Source organism: Carica papaya, chromosome 7 (genome assembly GCF_054855325.1).
Source record: "Carica papaya isolate Zhongbai chromosome 7, ASM5485532v1, whole genome shotgun sequence".
NCBI lineage: Eukaryota > Viridiplantae > Streptophyta > Magnoliopsida > Brassicales > Caricaceae > Carica > Carica papaya.
The window spans coordinates 18,405,969-18,413,075 of NC_142315.1; positions in this window are offsets into that span (position 1 = coordinate 18,405,969).

The window sequence follows — 7,107 nt, forward strand, 5'->3', positions numbered from 1 at the left end:
TGCTATATGTGAAATATTTAATTACAATAATTTAAACAATAACAAAAATAAATTGGAATTCATATTATTAGTTACTATTTGAAGATGTGTGGTATATATATATATATAACTAATTTTGAATTTATTTTTAATGTAGAATATCCACATCAAATAACTTGAAATTATTAAAGATTTATATATAAAGTATGAATCTTTTTCAACAAATCATTTGTAGCAATAGAATATTTGGTGTTTAGCAATTTTTGGAAAATTATGAGAAAATATATTTGCAATGGTCAATTCCATGCATATTGTATTATAAAGTACAATAAACGTTTACTCTATGCTATAGGAGTTTATTAAAAAAAAAATAATAATAACATGTTAAGATATTGATTTACAGTAAAATTGAATCTGTACATTACCAAGAATTATATTATCGTGAATTCATGTTTTTAGTCTTCTCACTACTGTTTAAAAGACTTGCATTAGTCACAATGTTTATTTATTTCTTATATTTTTCATAAATTATGTTAATGATGTCGTAATCATTTAACCAGGGGTCTAAGTAATATTTTGTTCTATAAAAGATTATCTCACTTAATAAAGATTATATTATTTTTTTATAATAAGAAAATCATTTAAACCTTGAATGATGCGAAATAAATGGATATAGTTTTGGGCTTTAAATCCTGCAGGCCGAAGCCTCTATTTAGACAACCAATCATTGTTAGATTCAACTATTCACATCTCTTCGATTCATCTTGCAAAATGATGGGTGGACTTAAATAGGCCCACTAATTTTGTACAATGTCATTTATAGTTTTATAATATATATTCTACCCAAAAACAAAACACTTTTATAGGATATGTATGTATAGGTATAGGTATGAATTAAAAGCCTGGAAGTCTTGAAGATAGGGGCATGATTTAAATTGAAAGGAAAGTTAACCATCAATCACAAATTGAAAATTAATGAAAGCGTAAGGAAGCGAATAAAGGGGAGGCTATCGTTGTCCTTTTAGAGGGCAGTCAAGTCATATGGTCTCTTTCCATGAAAATCGATGGGTAATTAATTAATTAATTAATTGTTTTTTATTCAAAATAGAGAATTTTTTTATTTCAATTTTGATTTCAAAGGCCAAGAAAGAAAAAAATGCAACCCTCTTCTTGGTGGAATCTATTTGTTCATCTTTGGAAAAAAGACAATGACAACTTAGCCTATAACATATGTTTAAGTTTAAGCTCTATTCATAGTAAATTTAGAGGAGGTAAAAAAGTTCGAAATCAACTCTTCAATATACGATTGCCTTTTCTTTCTTTCTCTCATATTGCATGAGGTGTTCTCTTTAACTTGGTGTATGAAAAACCAACCAGTTGCAATTCTTCCTTCATTTTAAATCATCAACAATATTAATCTTTTGCTCTATGATATTTAATGTCTTCTACCTTCTCCCTCCCCGTATTTCAAATATGATTTTTTCATGTATATACTCATAATGTTTGAGGAAAATCAAAAGATGCAACGATAAAAAGGAGTGACATTTGAAAATCTTGATCTACCTAAAACATCGATACATGTTATTAATAGCAATGTATTTAATTCTATTAATTGACAATCAAAACACTCAAAAAGGTTGGGAACTCATCCTTGACAATAAGATTTTTTCTCTTAAACTAATTTTTTTTAAGTAATACAGCAAGTGTGTCTATAATATGGTCAATTAGCCACGTAATATTTTTTAAGCCTTTGGAGAAAAATATGGTATTTTATTATTTCCAACATGAGGCTAATAAGAAGAAGATTCTTAGGCAAAGCACATGGAATATAAAGGGTCATCTTTTGGTCCTTAAAGAATGTAATTCATAATTATTTATAAGAGAATTCAATTTCAAAGTCTTCTCGACATGGGTCATATGGCCTACCTTTTGGCATAATCAACACCTTTATTGCAAAATTAATTGTTAATACCATATAGAAGCTCATACAAATTGATCTCTCTGGGAAGGAGGATATTGAATTGATTATGTTGGGTTATTAGTAGAAAGAAACATTTAATAGGCATTGGCCCTATGAAATATGAAAACCACAGAATAATGAGCATTTGATCCAATTGAAATATGAAAAACATCCTAAATTATGTTATCATTATGGAAGTGTAGGTCATAAAGATAAAAAATGTTCTTAAAAAGGGCCATTGGTCATTAAATCTCCTTAAGGGCTCTAGTTAAAAGACATATGATCTTTGGGCGAGGGTTGAATTAGGTTTTTCACATTCAAAACAACTGATCATATGTCAAAAATCAAAGTCTAAAATAATTCAAGAAGTTAGGAATAAAAACTCTACTAATCATATCATCTTATCTTATAAGATCTCTTGTAAAGACCTAGAACTTAAATGGAAACAAGGTCATAAATTAAATACAAAAACGTATAATAACGTTAGGATTTATATTCCTTATATATAAATTAGTATGCCTAATAGGATAACAGAAATGTCTCTTTCATATCGGTTCATAAAACAAAAAACGTATTAACATATGAAAATAGTAAATAAATATTGTAGGGAGGTTAACCTCCACTAGCTCTTGATAAGATCCCGAAGGATACCTATTTACAGCCCTCCTACTGATCAGGATCTGGATCTTAGTCTTTTTGATCTGAAATAATTAATAGAGGAGGAGATGAGCTATACTATCCTAATAAGAATATCACACTACTTATTGATACATAAATCGAAGGTTGGTAAAAATTATAAAAATAACCAATGGAGCTCTTAATTTAAATAAATTTATTTATCATAAGAAAAATCATTTATTGCATATTTACCGTTGTGAGATTTTCAAAACTGACCTATAGAGACAATAACTCAAATAACATTATGATTTTATATTTAAGTGAACGAAAACAACAACTTTCTCTTTTTATTTTACTTACTAGTATTCTTGGGGGTCCATACGGGTGTCCCACTACGCGTGAATTTTATATCTAAACTTGTCAACTAACCGGCTGTCCACATACCCTGTCCGATATGAGTGCTAACAATATCATCCCTGAATACCCCGTCCACTATGAGAATGAATCGGGGCATCCCCATACTTCGTCCGGTATGAGCACCAAAAATATCATTCCTCGATACCTCGTCCGGTATGAGGTAAAGTTCACGATAGGATTCCCTATGTTTCCAGTCCGTCCACCATCTCTCAGGATATTCAGTAAAATAATCATTCATTAATTCATATAACCAAATAATTTCTCATTTGCATATTAATTTCAGATTTCACAAATCAACCGTAAATCACACAAGACAAGCGATATATGCATCAAGAAAATATAATTGAATCATTTAACCATTCTAATATATTATCATGTATTTTAAAGCTATAAATTCAAATAATCAGTTAAACATGATAAATAAATAACTAACCAGTTCCGGCTCCATTAGTGACTTGTAATTATTCTCAAAGTTTTTCTAGATTTCACAAAATATCATATTATTGATTATTAAGCTTCAATTTCATAACAGAAAATAGAGTGAGAGATTTTTACCTGAATCAATGTCTAAAATACTAAACTTTCTACTGCGCCTACTAGCGGTCCCCAAGTTTCTTGAATTTTTCTCCAGAGATTAAAACATACTTTACGTACCTAAAAATACCCTCAAAATAAAAAATCGGTGTTAAAAATCATTTTTGGCCAATTTTAGGGTTCCAACACAGCGGCACCACCGTGCTCCAGCGACGGCACCACTGCTCGCAATGGTAGTTTTTCTCAGCCTAGCCGTTTTTGGCCGATTTTGGCTGTCTTTATACATATCCTTACGAAAAAACATATTAGGAGGCCTCGGTTGGCAAAAAAAATCAGAAAATAGAAAATCTACCGGTGGTGGGATTTTCCAAGTGCGGTGGCTCCACCAGCTCACCTTCACGGCTGGGATTTTTTCTTCAGTCAACTTGTAGAAAACATAACGATGAACACAACAGTAGAAAAATTGCACTGAATGGGAAATGGGAAGGGACTCATTAGAGGAGGTTGTGGGCTTTGCCCGTGGTTTCTAGCTCAACCACCGTTCGTTTTGCTCCGATATGGTCACAGGGGTACTCAGAATTGAATTTTGAGTGGGTAAGAGAATTGTTTCCTTTTTTAGCGATCAGAGGTGGCTTTAGTGTGGGGGTAGTCGACTCCCTTTTCCGGTGACTGGTTCTTCTTCTCCGGGAGAGGCTGGCGGCTAGGGTTTGGGTTCAGTGTGATGCGAAATATTTATACGCATCTCGCGTTAATCTAAACTATTCATCGCAATTGATCTTGACCATTCGATTGCACCTAAGGAGAGAAACGAATCTAGACTGTTCATCGCGTTTGATCTTGACCGTCTAATCGTACCTAAGGAAGAAATGGATCCGAACTGTCCACGCGCCCGGGATCACTTCTTGGTCATCGGATCGTGAGGCACGCGGATCGCTAGTGTAGCTTCTGGCGTGGCACCGAGTCAACATGCCTTACCACGCGGCGCACTCCGATTCGTCGAGGCTGCTGATTGGGCGGTCTTACATGGCTAAATTTTTCTTATTTACATTCTGTCTCTCAGTTTTTATTTTTCTTTCAAAAATACTATCCGAACTCAAATTTTTACCACTTTTTTTCAAAATTATTTTTAATCTCATGACTAATTTATTTTTTCTTAAATATAACAAAAACTTCATTAAATTAATTTATAAAATATATTTTTTATACATCTCTAAATTAACAAAATTTATCCCAGACCTATTTTTCGGGCCCTGGTATTACAACCCCCCCTCCCCCAAAAAAAATGTTTCATTAAATTTGTCACTCTCACTTAATCAAACAGTTGGGGATACTGGGCTCTGAAGTCTGATTCTAGCTCCCATGTGGCCTCTTTTTGTGTGTGATTCTATCATATAACCTTAACGAATAGAATTTTTTATTGTAGAGTACTTTGCTCTTTCGGTCTACAATGCCCACCGGTACCTCCCATAGGGCAGATCCTCCTAAAGTGAAAGGAGCTCGTGTGTAACACCCACCTAAAGCTTTTTTTTAATTATTATTATAAATATAATTTTTTGATTATTTAATTTATTTTATTATATTATATTTTATTTTATTTTAATTTAATGAAAAAAATTGAGTAAATTGATAAAAGATTAAATTGAAAACAATTTTAGAAAAAAGAATAAAAATTTAGGTTCTGGGAGTATTTTTAAAAGAAAAATTAAAAATCAGAGGTCAAAATGTAATTTAAAAAAATTACACCACGTCAGAAGCCCGGTCAACAGCTCCGACCAACCAAGACGCGCCAAGTGGCAGAGGCGCTGATGCGAGAGACCACGCGGGGGGAGCCACGTGGACGATTCGCGTGCGCGCGATCGAACAACTAATGTCTGTTCCTACGTGCACGGATGGTCCAGAGTGAATCGTGCACAGACGCCCCAGATTGGATCGCGATGAACGGTTCAGATTCACTTCCTATTTAATCGCGATTCGACGGTCCAGATCAAAAGCGATGGATGGCCCAGATCAAAAGTGGATGGGTATAAATAACCCCATCCGCACCCAAACCCTAATCCTAGCCACCAGGGAGCCGACTACCACCACCTACCGCCGCACTAGAACCCTTTTCGGTGGCCAAAAAAGGTAAAAGTTTCTCTTTTTACATGAAATTCAATTTTAAACCCACCCATGACCAAATTGAAGTAAAAGAACTGGCCAATTGGCCGAAAAATACCACCGAAATTCAACGGCGCTGCCACAGGGAATTTCACAAACCACATCCGATGAGACCCTTTCCGATTCCCGTTTCGTGTAATTTTTCCATCATTGTGATCACCGTTTTCCTCTCTATAAGTTGACCGAAGTGAAACACCCAACCGCAACGTGAGCTGGAGGAGCTGCTGCACCGGAGAGCCACGCCACCGGTGAGTTTCAATTTTTCATATTTTTTTGGCCCACCAAGACCCTCTAGCGTGTGTGCTCACAGGAATCGATGTAAAATTGACTGAATTTAGTAAAAAATGGCTTACCCGAGGTGGACCACCATTGCCGGAGCACAGCAGGGCCGCCGTGCCAGATTTTTAAAATTGGCTGAGTAGGCATTGGGGACTGATTTTTGGGTTTATTTAGGACATTTGTAGATACCATAAGCGCGTTTCAGTTCCCAGAGAAAAATTCAAGGAACCTAAGGACCACTTGTAGGTGCAGTAAACCATTTAACTTTTCAGCGTCAAATCAATTAAGGACTCCTCACCCTATTTTCTATCATAGAATTGAAATTTGAATAAATAATAAGGCAGTATTTTGTACAAATTAAATAGATGTGCATAATTAATTACGGATTGCTAATAGAGCCCGAACCAGATATTATTCTCTGTTGATTTCTGTTGATTTATTTTACAGTCTAAAAGTATGATAGTATCTGATTTATCTATTTTATGATTTAAATACATGTATTACTGTCTTACTTGACCACTGTTTGATTTTAGAATTTGAGACATGATTGTATTACCGGATGCATATTTATTTGTTTATGTTATTATATTTGATTTGATAATGGAGAATAAGGAAAAACAGGAAAGGGGTGTGATCAAATAAATAGATAGAATGACAGCCTTACTAGATATCCTGAGAGATGGTAGATGAACCGGGTACATAGGAAACCCTACTATGAACGTTTTCTCGTACCGCACGGGATATGGAGACTTGATAATTTAGTGCTCATATTGGACGGGGTATGAGGACGGCCTGCTTCACCCTCATACCGGACGGGGTATTGAGGTTTAATATCTTTGGTGCTCATACCGAATCGGTTATAGGGACGGCCCTGTAATTGAGATTGTTACGGAAAATGGTTTACGTGTAGCGGGGACACCCCTATGAACCCCCATGGATACTAGTAGGCTGGTAAAACGAGAAACGGTTATGATTTAGTTTTATTGTTAATGAATAAGAATTTATTATATATTCTATGTTACTGATTGTACATGAAGTTATGATCTGTATGGTATTATTGTTTCTATAGATTGTTTTCATAAATTTCACAATAGTAAGTGAATGATAAATGATTTTATGATTGATAAATAAATTTGCTACATTTAGTACTCCATTAGTTATTT